Below are 15,257 nucleotides of genomic sequence, written 5' to 3' on the forward strand. Positions count from 1 at the left end.
ATTGTCTTTCCATGTAGGAATGCAAACAGTTCAACTTTTATAAGTCCCTTATGACTTCTATTTGCTGTTTACCTTTTCGTGCTTCTCCTGATTCTTGTGTTTGAAAGTCAAATTTTCTTTTCAGCTCTGGTTTTTTCATCAAGAATGCTTGAAAGTCCTCTATTTCATTGAAAGACCATTTTTTTCCCTTGAAGTATTATACTCAGTTTTGCTGGGTAGGTTATTCTTGGTTTTAATCCTAGTTCCTTTGACTTCTGGAATATCATATTCCATGTCCTTTGATCCCTTAATGTAGAAGATGCTAGATCTTGTGTTATTCTGATTGTACTTCCACAATACTAGAATTATTTCTTTCTGGCTGCCTGCAATATTTTCTCCTTAACTTGGTAACTCTGGAATTTGGTTACAATATTCCTAGGAGTTTCTCTTTTTGGATCTCTTTCAGGAGGTGATTGGTGGATTCTTTCAATATTTATTTTGCACCCTGGTTCCAGAATATCAGGACAGTTATCCTTGATAATTCCATGAAAGATGATGTCTAGGCTCTTTTTTTTGATCATAGCTTGCAGGTAGTCCCATATTTTTTAAATTATCTCTCCTGGATCTATTTTCCACGTCACTTGTTTTTCCAATGAGGTATTTCATGTTATCTTCATTTTTTCATTCTTTTGCTTTTGTTTTATGATTTCTTGGTTTCTCATAAAGTCATTAGCTTCCATTCTAATTTTTAAAGAACTATTTTCTTCAGTGAGCTTTTGAACCTCCTTTTCCATTTGGCTAATTCTGCTTTTTAAAGCATCCTCCTCCTCATGGGCTTTTTGAATCTCTTTTGCCAATTGAGTTAGCCTGTTTTTAAAGGTGTTATTTTCTTGACCATTTTTTTGGATCTGCTTTAGCAAGCTGTTACTTGCTTTTCATGATTTTCTTGCATCTCTCTCATTTTTCTTCCCAATTTTTCCTTCACCTCTCTTACCTGATTTTCAAAATCCTTTTTGAACTCTTCCATTGCCTGAGACCACTAAATATTTATTTTGGACATTTGGGATACAGAAGCCTTGACTTTTATGTCTTTCCCTGGTGGTAAGCATTGTTCTTCCTCATCCAAAAGGATGGGAAAGGATATCTGTTCACCAACAAAGTAACCTTCTATGGTCTTATTTTTTTTACCCTTTTGGGGCATTTTCCCAACCAGTTACTTGACTTTTGGATTCTTTGTCAAGAGTAGGGTATACTCTGGGAACCTGTAAGATCTCAGTTCCTCCAAGGTAGCACAATCAAGCCTGCACACTGATCTGGGAGCAACCAGAAACTTTTGTGCCCAGAATCTGTGAGTAGTAGAATTTTCTCTCCATGACAGCCTCACCTCCAGTTCTGCCATGCCAGAACTCACGGTTGAGCTTCAGATCAGCTGCTCAATTCCCCCAGTGGGCTTTACAATGAGGCCTCCAACAATGGAAGTCAGCTTCTGCCTGCCATGGGCACCAGCACCACTGCTGAGGCCTCTACCACTGCTGCCTGGGGCTGGAGCTATAGGGGGACGCTGCTCCCTTCTTGGCCAGGTGACAAAGCCCTCTCACTGACCTTTGGCACCTGTGGGTTGAGGGATCTGTGAACCACTGCTGCTATCGCTGGGGATTCTACCCCTGAGGCCAGCTCCTGTCCTCCTTCCTGCACCATAGGGTCAAGGCTAGACTGTGCTCTGTTCTACATCTAGAGCAACAGACCTTTCCCATCAGCCTTCCAGGTCACCCTGGGCTAGAAGTCTCTTCCACTCCATTGTCCTGTGGCTTCTGTTGCTCTATAATTTGTTGAGAGTCATTCTTTACAGGTATTTTATGGGTGTGGGGGAAGAGCTAGAGTATGTGTGTCTTTCTACTCTGCCATCTTGGCTCTGCCCCTATATCTCAAATTTTTCAATCAAAATGTCAATTCAACCCCAACAGTATTCTCCCAAAAGAATGTCTAATGACTGAGTGTTCCCCTAATTAAAAATGAGTTCTTACACAGCTTCATTAACCAAGAATTTGCATTCTAGGAAAAGGAAAAAAATAACAACTAGTGAATATTAGGAATAAGTTTGTGGCAAAAATAATGCTGAATGGGTGTAAATTATGTTTCACATAGTGGGTAAGCCTGAGCTCTTCATTCATAGTAAATCAGAGATCCAAAAAGGTTACTATTAGAAAGAAAAGAAGCACTAGTTCCAGAAGTTTCTTATTTACAGAAATGCTATTGTAACTCATGGTTCAAAAGTTATTTGCACAAAATTTTCCTCCTTGATGGAAATGGATCATTCGGTATTCTCATGTTTACACAAGGAGCAGTATTATTGAGAACTAGATTAAAGAGAGAATTGGTCCTCCAACTTCCAGCTTCAAGAGAAGATATTAGTTCCAAATTCTCATGTTTGCTTCTTCCCAGATACTTTCTTTCCCTTCAAGGAACTGAAAAACATCTGGAACCAGTGACTTCCCTCTTTAAGCTGTCATTTAGAGGACCAAGATGTCTTTTCTCTACAACTCTTACCAGTTCTATTCCTGTCATGGAATATTGGCTAATGGAAGAATGAACAATAAATCTTCATCAATGAGTTTTGTGCAATTGATCTTAGAGACACAGGTAATGCCATTCATTTATTTCTAACTGTGTTTTCAATTCAATCCAATTCAGTTCAACATTTTTGTTTAAGTCACTAGAGATATAAAAGGGGAAAAAATAGTCTCTGCATTCAAGGAGTCTACATTCTACTATACATAAACTTGTAAGTGAATTCAAGGGCCATGCAAGCTTACAAAGTGATTTCAGGCCTGAGGATGTGCTAATAATTGGGGCCTGAGGACACTTTTCATGGAGGAGATAAAACCTGAGCTGTGCTTTGAAGGAAGCAAAGGATTTGAAAAAGTATGGTCTTTTTCAGATATGAGAGAACCTTAGCACAAAAGCAAAGAGGTGGGAAATAGAATGTAATATACCAAGAATGAGGCGGTGCTTGGGTCCTTTCTCTTGGACCTCATTTCCAAGATCACATTTCCCCCCAGCTTCAAAACGCTATACCTGACAGTTTTCTCTGCAGCCAAAGGACCTTATGCCTAGCAATAACTCTTGAGTAGGCCCCCATAAAACAAACTACCTTTCCCCATCACAAGAACGAGCTGACCTCTGAAGAAATTCTCATGTAAAAAGAGGACTGTCTTGTAACCACAGAATTATCATGTATTGATTTCCAAAGTTATATTCAATTCAGAGGTCAAGCTATAGACATCAGCTCTCAAAGCTATCTCACTACAGACATAACAAACTAAAAATGCACCCCAGATTAACCCCTTGCCCTGCTTTTCAGTAGTGAATGACCCTTGTGACCAAGGTTGTAAGTAATCACCTAATTAGCATATCTGCCAGATAATCTACTGCTTTTCCTATATAAACTTTAGCATCATTCCTCTTAAGTTGCAAGTTCCTTACATTCCTTAAGGAGCCATGCCTACTATATTGGCATTACAATAAACCTTTGCCACCTTTACTTAAAGAATGTTTGAGTCTGTGAATTCATTTCAGATGACCCTCTCCTATACTTCAGTCCTCAAGGAGTCCCTGAACCTCTCAAACCTCCTCAAATTGCCTCAAAGAACAGCTAGTGTCAAACTGGAACAGAGTTCATGAAAAGAGACAACATGAAATAATCCTAGGAAAGTAGTCAGATTGGAGAGGTCTTTAAATCTCCAGCTAAGGATTTTTCGTTTTTTACTGGAGGCAATACTTTAAGAATATTAATTGGCACCTCGGGGAGATGTTGAAAAAAGAGAGATCAATGAATAGTCTATTGCAGTATTCTGAGTGAGAAGTGATGAGAGCTTGGAGTTAGGACAGAGACTGAGGAGAGCAGACACAAGACACACATGCTGATACACATGCTAACTGATTGGCTAGGAAGATTTAAGGAGGGGGAAAAGTCAAGGATGATAACCAGGTTATGAACCTGAATGACTTAAAAATATTGATAATTCCATCAACAGAAATATGGAAGTTTGAAGGAGAGGTGGCTTTGGGGAGAAACCAAGTGATTTGTTCAGATGTGTTGAGTTTAATGCAACATTTAAGTGGAGATGTTCATTGGGCAGTAGGAAATGTGAGACTGCAATTCAGTAGAAAGCTTATAAAGTAGCAAATAACTGACTAAAAATTAAAAATCCAAAATGATCTCCATTTGTTATATGATTAATATGCAACCTACAAAATATGACAACAATCCTTGCACTATTTATTTTCTATACGGTTTTATTTTAAGGATCAAATGAGGTAACATTTGTAAAACATTTTGTAACTCTTAAGTACATTATTCCACACTATTTTCAGGGCAGAGTAATTGAAGATAAACTTGTCTTTTTGGATAGCAAAGAACGATGCTGGACTTATAGTTAGGAAGACCTGGATTCAAATCCAATCTCTGACTCATTATCTGAGTAACCATGAGCAAGTCACTTAACCTCTCCAAGGCTTAAGTTGTACATTTTTAAAATTGGAATAATATCCCACTACCTCCCATTATAATTATATATGTAATATAAAAACGCGTACAAAGTTCCCTGAAGATCTTAATGAGCTATATAAATGATTGCTGTTATTATTTTTAAAATTGTTAGCTATTTCATAATTATACATATAGGGTCACCCCCTACTTCTGAGCCTGTAAAGAAAGAGGTATGTTGTGGGGTGGGTGTGAGATATTTTGATTCATGGGAGACATAATACACTGGCTCTTCCTTTTGGTTCCCTAACAAATAAAAAACTGTGTGTGTTTGTCCTTCATTGCCAAAGAAGACCATGCCATCAGAGAAATAATGACATGACTTGCACTTGATTTTGCTTTGAGTGAGTGAGGGCTGTGCAGGTCACCAGCCTCACTACTCTTCCAGAGCCATCTGAATCCAGTGACCAGATATTCATCAGGATTACTGGAGATGACTCCTGAGGAGGCAATTAGGGTTAAGTGACTTGCCCAAGGTCACACAGCTAGTGAGTGTCAAGTGTCTGAGGTGAAATTTGAACTCAGGTCCTCCTGACTCCTGCACTGGTGCTCTATCCACTGCACTACCTAGCTGCCTGCAAATGAAAAAAACCCCACAAAACTAGTGTCATTGCAAAGTTATATCAATTGAATTTCATGTGCATTTTTAGACAGAATTTCCATTATTCCAAGGACTTAGAATGTATGTAGATTTAACTTTTGGACACTCCTGAGATGTGGGTGGAAATGGAGTTTTGTCAACTTGGACAATTTCTTTTTACTTCTCAAAGCTGAATTTTTTTATGTTGGGTTATAATATACCACTGGGGACCCAGAACCCCAGGCTTCTCTTATTTCATATTGCTTCTAGAGAGCTTGACATTAATGCAAAGGCTTTTGGGGAGAATATATGAAGAAACTATGGAGAATTTTGTTCCCATGGGAAAGAATTCTGTCTCTAGGCAGGTCCATGGAAAACATCTGCTCAATTTGAAGTACTTGTTCCTAGAATGTTCCAATCACAACTTAGTGCCAACATACCACTTGCCATACTTTCATCAGTCTTCAAACTTCACACCTCTCTATCCCAGCATTGTACAGCAACCCTCCCCCCGCTACACACACGCACACTCACACACACACACACACACACACACGCCTTTTAACTTCAAATCATCCCAATTTGTCTTCTCAGTCTTCTTAGACTACAAATTGGTCAGCGCTTTAGCAACTGGCTGAAGAACAGGACGAAATGCGCTTGCTTGTCTGCAGTTGAGTTCCCTTCTTGTATACACAAGTAGTGAAAAGGCCTTGGCTAAGCCAGAAAAGTGCAGTATGATCAGTTAACTCTGACATCAGGACATTCAGAGGCATCGCCACGTTTTGGAATGCCTGAGTTCCAACTAAGGGCCATTAATCATACCCTAGCTACTTACAAAATGGTCTGTTTTTATGAGCCCTAAGCCTATTTCCAGGGTTCCATCAGTGCAAAATGACTTCACTGACAAAGAATATCCCATGATTCCTTCTTATCTTCTATTATTTCTCATGTTATTTTTTAATTAAGGAAAAATCTGCTCAAAACACTCAGTACTCCCAAAGAAAACAAGTAAAAATTAATAAATTACAAAGAGAAAGGAGAGGCAGAGCACATACTTTTTTATAGACTTACTAATAAATGCTGATTAGTTTTTCTCCTTTTCTTTTGTGTCCTGTGTACATGTGTTTAGGGCTGTAGGATGTGATCAGGGAAGACTAATACCTCTGTGAGAGGTGCTGAGCCCTTTTTAGGGCTCCTTTGATGTCCACCTGATCCACCCAGCTTAGATCTATGGCTCCAAGAGGCAGTAGCACATGCAGCAGCAACACCTCAGTAAACTGTTTCAGCAGATGGGCTAAAACAGATTGAAGGTAATTGAGGGGTATCAAACCCTTCTATGAGTTGGGGAGTGTCAACCCCAAACATATGAAAACTTCCCTGGTAGAATGGATAGATGAGAACAATTTGTTCCAAAGGCCACAGAGGTGGCTGAACCAGGCTCTGTGAAGGCGTTGGAGCTTGGTCAGGTATCCAAGATGCCAAGGTCATCCACTGCATCCTGATCTTTCACCAGTTGTCTTGACTCTGTTCTGCTATTAAATTGAGATGACTCTGGAAGAGAGAGTGAGGCCAATGACTTTGTGCAACTCTGCCTCACTTAAACACAATTTATGCATAAACCAAAAGACATCACCCATGCCATTTTACCATTTTTACCCAACCTGTGGTACAGCATGACAAAATCATATTCATGTGATCAGTTACAGTCTATAAACTTGACACTAACATAGTGATGTCATTTTTGTCCTCTTTGAGAATGAAAGACAAACAATATGGGTTTATCATACTCCTGTGGTTGTACATGACTGACCTCACACTTTTAAGAAATGGAAAACTAAGGCATGGGAAACAAATTGCCTGGTCCAAGGACACTAATTCAGTAACAATTCCAGGAATAGGGTCAAGGTATTCCAAATTCCATTTCTCTCATTTTATTTCTGCCATTCCACCATAAAAACCCATTGTTCTTTTACTAGTCTGCTAACTCTACTAGCAAAACTTGTTATTCCTTTTTAGTCATATACCCTGTCAAGCATGGAGACAAAAGCCTCTTTTGATTTTGCTTATATATTATTGTCTCCCAGCAAGTATTGTCCAAGAACATTCTGAATTGGCTATCGTTTTTTTCTCCATCTTATCAATCTGCTATGACTTAGACTGCAAACTTCATGAGATTGGGGTTCATGTCTTATTTAAATGTTCTTCCTCGTGTGTCTGACACATTCAACTAAGGATAGACATTTAATAAATGTGGAATTATCCTTAAATTGAATATTCATACAAAGTATAAAATAATAATGAATGGTGGTGCTTGTTAGATTTACTTTCATCACATGTGTACTATTTATTCATGTTATTTCCATATTGTTCTAAAGTCAGCACACTTTTATGCTGATACATCCTTAGCACTTCAATGGCATCGCAGCACCTTTGAAATGTTTTCCTGGCCCAAAAAGGGCCTATCATTCAAACAATTAAAAACATTTTTTTTAAGTTTTCAGTTCCGAATTTTTGGTCCCTCCATCTTTTTTCCCACTGATTAAGAAAACAAGAAATGTGATGCTCATTACATATATGAAGTCACATGCATTAATAATATTAGTCATATTATATTTTTTAAAAGCAAGTAGAGTAAAGTGAGGAAAACACTTTAATCTTCCCTTCTTTCATTAATTCTCTCTCTGAAGGTAGATAGCATTAATAACTATTTATCAAGTGTCAAAGTGCCAGTACTGTGCTTGGAACTATGGAAACAAAAGTAAAAAAGGACAATCCCTACTTTCAATATGCATGAAAAATATCTATCTATCTGTCTGTCTGTCTATCTATCTGTTTGTATACACCATACACACACACACACACACACACACAGAGTAATTCAGGAGGGAGGGTATTAGTAATTGGGAGAATCAAGAAAAGCATTGCGAATAAAATGGTGATGCTTGAGCTGAGTATTGCAGAAAGTGGGAGATTTTGTGAGGCAGAGGTGAGCAAGAAGGACATTTCAGACATGGGGAGATAGCCACAGCAAAGGTCTAGAGATAGGAGGTTGTAACACCAATCACAGAAGCACACCTGAGGACTGATGCTGTGAATAATTTTAAGGATCTAATTGCATAGCATAACGAACTCTCTATTCAGCAATAAATTAAACCTTGTTCAGTAAAGTAAAACATTACATTCATAGCAATGTCCTTAAGCAAAACATATCATTTGACACAGATACGTATCACATAACAGTCAGTATGTCATATGGCATGTGCCTGTAAGTCACTGCAAGAACGATCTCCTTAACCAACACGCAATGTCCAAGTAAAGTCCTCTCTCATCTTGACTCAAGTCTGACTTCCAAACCCCAGGACTCCTCCTCTGTGGGCCAGCTGCTCTCAGGTCTTGCCTGGGTTCACACGCAGGCAGCTCTCTTCTCCCGTTCCTTGTCTCAGCTCACAGGGACTGTTCCACTCCAAACTCTTACTGCTTCCACCTGACAGCAGACTCCAGGGGCTCTTGCCCACAGCTTCTGTTTCTAGGAAAACAAAGCTTAACAAGGCTACAACAATATTTATACACATTACCAGAACCATCATCTCAATTCACTTTAACGGCTCTTAAAAGGGGTTAAGCTAAACCTCCTTCCTGTGGGCAGATCTCTGCCCTTCGGCTCAATTCACTCATAAAGACCAACAGACAGAACTTCCGTCTGAGAAATTACCACAGACCAACAGACAGGAGTTATGTCTGAGAAATCAACACAGATCAACAGAGGAAGTGCAGACATTACAAATATTCTTTCTGTTAGGCTCCCCGTAAGCAAGTTCACCTAGATCACTCATGCTCGCTTCTCTCTCTCAGCTCTACTTCTCTCTCTACTCCTTCCTCTCCCTCCAAGCAATACAATATATATACTATTCCCAGTCAAAGACTCTTAATTCAATCAAATGCAAGACTGAATCAAAGGCACTTGATTGGCTAAAACCCAATCCAGAAAAATAGCAAAAAATCCTGCTTTGCTTGCCATTACAGAGATCGAGATCCACTTGTGAAGAAAAGATAAAGGGTCAGGTTGGCCGGCCATGTCATTGTTTGTCCTTTGTTTTCAAAAAGGACCAATGATATCATGGGGTGATGTCTTGGTTTGCACGTGAATTGGATTTAAGTGAGACAGAGTTGCCAAAGTTGTCAGCACTCTCTTCCAGAGTCATCTCAGTTCAGTGGCAGGACAAAAGTCAGGATGACTGGCAATGGCCTAGGATGCAATGCATGACTTTGGTGTCTTTGATGTCTGACTAAGCTCTAAGAGCCCTCCGTAGTGCCTGCTTCAATTGCTTTCATGGTCATTGGAACAAATTGTTCTTATTTGCCCATTCTGATGGCAGAAGTCTTCACATGCTTGGGGTAGGTGAGGAGAGGGGCTCCAAGAAGCTGAGCTAAACCAGGTGTAATCCATAAATAAAGTGGGATTGTTTTGTTGTTTTTCTTTTGAAATTCAGTTTCCCAGCCTCAGGCTGAATTATAAACTTCTGAAGGATTAATCTCCCTTGACATCAGGTATTGAAGTATGTGGGCTCTCATACTTTTGGGCACTAAGCCAATGAGATGCCCAATTTTGGTGCTGCACAGGTGCGTTCTCTGCACTGAGCCAGGCAAGTAACACATAGTGGATTAAAACTGTGTGTGTGTATGTCCTTGTAAGGTTAATGGTGGGTGGGGGGAAGAATTAAAGATCTTCCTCACCCATTAATAGGCCTCAGGCACCTTCTACTAATTTCTAATGATTTTCAGGGTCACGAGGGTCATGCCCTCCAGACCTGAAAAGAGTATATAGATATATAGATATAGATATAGATAGATATATAGATATAGATATATGTGTGTGTATACATACATGTACATATGTATATGTGTGTGTGTATATATATATATACATATATATGTGTGTGTATATATATATGTGTATATATATATATATATTCATACACATACACACATACTCTGAGGTGAGGTTTTGCTTTGAGGCTTATTTTTTGGAATAAGATTCATGTGTCAGATGAAACTCTGGGCAGCCGTTTTAAGAAGGCACCCTGGCTTTGAAAACCCAGATGTTGGTGCTTCTCTCTCTGGCAATGATACATGTATTGTCTATGGTCAGACAGTTGAAAGCCCAGTCTGTTGGTCTTTCTGTTTGTAATTTCTGCTTGTAATTTCTGTTTGTATTTTCTCTGAAGTTCAGGGTGCTGACTCTTCCTCCTAAACTAAGTGAATGATATACCTGCTTGATTAAAGTAGATTGTTGATCCCTCAAAAGTTGGTTTCCTTTTAGAAAAGCAGATCTAAGAACCTGTACAGCAGGCCCTCCTGTGTATGCCAGGGTCCTTGTTGATACAGACCTTCCTACAGGAAGGAGGCTTAGCTTAAGTCCCTTTTAAGAGATGTTATTATCAAGGAGCCTCTGGGCTTTAAAAGTGAATTGAGATAGGGTGCTGGTAATGTGTGTAAATGTTGTTGTTGCCCTGTTAAGCTTTGTTTTCCCAAAGACAGAAGCTGGAGGCAGGAGCCCCTGCAGCCTGCTGTCAGGCAGGAGCAGGGAGAGCTTGGAGTAGAGCAGTCCCTTCCTCTGTGAGCTGAAATAAGGAGCAAGAACAGAAAACTGCCTGCATATGAACCCAGGTAAGAGCTGGGAGCAGTTGGCCCAGAGAGGAGGGGCCGTGGGGCTTGGAATTCAGCCTTGAGTCAAGATGAAAGAGACTTTACTTGGACACTCTATCTTAATTGAGGGGGTTGCAACTATTGTGACCTAGGGGTGAAGTACATACTGAATGCACTGATATATTCTTTGCCCCATGTTATGTCCGGAATGATATGTTTTGTTTAAGGCTATGTGGTCACCTTAGCAATAAGTTGTTATGTTGTTGTGAGTTAACACTTCAGTTTCTTGAATAAGGTTTAGTTCTGAATAAAAAGAGTGTTCATTATGATTTGACCCTTAAAATTCTTCACAGCAGCACCCCTCAGGTGTGACCCACAGAATGACATTAGATAAAGCCTATTCTAATGGAGCTTTCAAACTGCAGTAGACTTTTATGCCTTGCCTTGCTGGCTGGGTAGTAGCGTACCCAAAGTGGCTGGGGCAGCCAGAGAAAGCTAAGACATCAAGTTGGGGGTGGGAATCAGAAGCAAGAATTCCCCCTACAAAACTGGATCTTCTCAATAAGTGGCCACCTTGCCCTTTCCAATTAATAAGGTGCTAACTACTTCCTGAAGTTGCCTATGTCCTTTTGGAATATAGGGTTGTGAGGACATTATTTGTTTATTTGTTTTAGAGAGAGACAAACTTTGCCTCCCTGTGTCTTTCACCTGTAGATCTTCGTTTACTGTTCTACAAATAGAAGACTCTTCATGGGAAGGGATGGTAAGCATAGTGTTTGTGTGTGTGTGTGTGTGTGTGTGTGTGTGTGTGTGTGTGTGTGTGTGTGTGAAACTGATACCAGGGCTATAGTGTGAACCCCTAAGCAAGATCGATGCATTGGTACTAGTATACACTAGCCAGTAGTGGTTATGAGGTCCAAGAAGTAGTGCTTATTGTTGGCTGTTGTAGCTGCTCATCCTTCCTCCTACAAGAGAACCAGTGGCATGGGGATGGTGGTCTTGACTTGCAAGTGAATTGAATTTAAGTGAAGCTGAGCTGTGCTTATAACCACAGATTCCAATGACATAAACCATTGTTTCTACCTGTACTTTTCTGGCTGTACTCCTGCATTCAGTTGTGGAAAGTGATGAGGAGAGGGAATATGTATATACATCCTAGGACCAAATAAGAGTTTTACACAAGTGAATTAATATGAATTTTTACACTTTGTAGAAGTTGTCTATCAAAATGTTGGCAACTCTGGGGTGTCTACACCTCAGTCACTGACTGTGCATCATTATTTCTTGAGCTATAAGTCGATTTGTGATATCATCAATTTGAGGAACTCCCAGATGAGGGAACTCCTATCTACTAATGTAAGTGTATACCTTTGCTTCACCTTAGTCTTACAGTATTTCCTAGGCTGACCCATAGAATGACATTAGGTAAAGCCTATTCTAATGTAGCTCCTCCTCCATTCAACTGTCAGATTGTTCTGCCTAAAGAACAGGTCTGTTCCTGCTAGTCCCTTCTCCCTGATCCAGTTCAGTTCAGTGGCTCCCTTCCACCTCTAAGAGCCAGCACAACATCTGCTTGGCTTTTAAAGTTTTCTATGACTTGGTCCCTGACTGCAATTGTTTCAGTCTTCTTATACTTTTCTTCCTCCCATGTACTCTATGACCCTGTGACAGTGAACTCTTTGCTCTTCCATCACCTGTCTCTGTGCATTTTCTCTGGCTATTCCTAAGGCCTGAAATTCTATCATTCCTGATCTCCACCTTCTGTATCCTTCAAGGGTCAACTAAAATATCACCTTCTGCAAAATGCCTTTCCTTATTCCCCTTGAGGTTAATGTTTTCCCTATGAAATGATCTTCAAATTATCCTGTATATATTTTATATGTAGATAGTTGCTTGGATGTTGTCACTCTCATTAGACTGTAAAAGCCTTGAAAGCAAGGACTGTTTTTTTTTTTATTTTCTTTGTATCCCCAGTACTTATCACAGTGCCTGGAACATTGTAGGCACTAAATAAATGCTGGTTGACTTGATGGAAAGGTTGAGTGACTTGCCTAGGGCCACAAACCTGGGATATGTCCAACATAGGACTTGAACCCAGATTTTACTGATTTTTGAGCCAGCTTTTTATTTCCACCACAGGGCTGCCTCTCATTACTTTTTCTTAAACCTGATGAAATCATAGTCAGATAATTCGTATTACCCAAAAGGGCATCCTGATTAATGTGTAGAATTTCATTGTTGGATCAAGATTAAGTAAGAATCCAAATATTTTTAATATCATGGATCTATGATTTCTTAGTTGTGGGAATTCAGCTCACCAATGCAGATTATAGCCCATTTCACATCTTTTTTGATAGTGTTCATGAACTGCTGTGGCTGAAAAGGATATGGATCACTAGGTGGCCAATGAAAGGAGGCTACCAAACTTCATATGACTGATCTTTGGACAACAGATTTACAGTCCGTTCCTAAACCCTTTCAGATTGGCATGTTCTATGAAAGCTTATACTCTACTGATTCTGCCTTTGCAGAGGAAGTAACAGGTTTACAGAGCTGTTGTGCTGACCTCATTGTTGTATGCCTATGACAGTCTACCAACACCATGCCAGGAAACTGAATCATTTCCATTTGAACTGTCTTAGGAACATTCTGAAGATCACCTGGCAGGATAAGGTACCAGAAACTGAGGTCCTTGCTCGAACTAAACTTCCTAGCATTCAAACTGTGCTTCAGAGAGTGCAACTCCAGTGGGCTGACTACGATGAATGCAAAATGTACACTTGCCAAAAATACAAGTTTATGGAGAACTCGCATGGGGCAGGCGATCACATGGTGGTCAGAAGTGATACAAGGACACTCTCAAGGTCTCTCTCGAGAACTTTGGATTTGATTGTGAGACATGGGAGACACTGGCACAGGACCGCTCAGCATGGCGTGCCCACATCAGAAAGGATGCTGCGCTCTATGAGCAAATCAGAATTGAAGCAACACAGAGGAAATGTAAGATGTGCAAATTTGGATTAACCACCCCAAATGTTCACATGGACTATTTGTGCCCAGTCTGTGGTAGAGTATTCCAAGCTCATACTGGTCTGATTAGCCACAGTTGGACACATGGAAACTTGACTTTATCATGGTGATGTCATATTGGTCCTCTTCGAGAATGATGGACAACCACCAACGGAGGTCAATGTCATTGGCAGCTTTTATGTGAGTTTTTGCATTTTGCAGAAGGAATTGATAAGGACTTAGTCAAAGAAGCAGTTTTACTGTTATTAAAGGAATGATTGATGAAGTGCCTACAGTTAATAAGCTCATAGGTCAAGAGCAGGAAGAAACATTAAGTTCATTTAGTATAACTTCATTTTAAAACTGAGGAAACTGAGGGTCAGGGAGGTTCCACTAGCCTTCAAGTGTTGTAGTCTCCATCCCAAGTCCTTATAAGCACTGCCTGCTCACATTGTGATGAGATTCTTGTTTTCTAGCACTAGGAAGTTTACAAAATACCCACTATTATTTAATAGTGTATTAGAGTAATACTCAGAATAAAAGTTTACAGAATACCCACTATTATTTAATAGTGTATTAGAGTAATACTCAGAATAAAAGTATTTATTCTAATTCAGTTGTTTCCTTTATGGCAGGAGAGAAACACTATATTGGGGTGCAAGAAGATAGGAGCTCTGTGTGTATCTAGGCAGAGATGGAATGGACATGTGATCACAGGGGACATAAAGCATAACATATTAATAGATCTATAGTAGGTTTGATTGAGATGCCTACTGTTTTTTTGTTTGTTCTGGATTCTTAATTGTCATACAGATACCTTGGGACTAGAGGATTTTTTTGCTTTGTTTCAGTCTGAACTATTTAAGTTCAAATAAAGAATATTTCAAAGAGACTGATGGCCATAGTTAATGAAGATTCTGATAACTGTCCTGACTAGGGGTATCCTATAAGCATGTCAGTTAATTAGTTAAAGAAGGATTGGATAGAGTAGATTGGTAGTTGGTTGAAAAGAAATCCCCTAAAAAAATCAAAGAGTACAATGTACAAGCCAAAAGAATACAAAGTTATAACACCTTGGATGAAATAGAAGTACTTGGTCTTAATGATTCCTGAGATAATAAAATTATCTCAAGATATTTCTTTAAAGATCTGGGATATCAGCCCTGGACAACACCCACTTTCCCTAACAAGTCTGTATAGATTCCTGCCACAACTCACAGTTCTTAGAGGCATGACGAATGACAAACATCGCTTTTAGCCTATTTACTCATTTTTAAAATGGGGGAAATTAATATTTGTGTTACTTGTCTCACACAGCTACTATGAAGCTCCAATGGGCTAAAGCAGGTAAAAACTTTACACAAATGTCAATAATTGTTATGATGCATTATTGTCAATATTGTTCTCATCACAACAAATTACTTTTCATATATTTTGTTATCTATCTTGTTGGTGCATAGTTGTTTCTTGAGTTTTTTTGCTTTTTTTTGTATAGTG

The sequence above is a fragment of the Notamacropus eugenii genome, chromosome 5, assembly GCF_028372415.1.
Source record: "Notamacropus eugenii isolate mMacEug1 chromosome 5, mMacEug1.pri_v2, whole genome shotgun sequence".
Taxonomy (NCBI): domain Eukaryota; kingdom Metazoa; phylum Chordata; class Mammalia; order Diprotodontia; family Macropodidae; genus Notamacropus; species Notamacropus eugenii.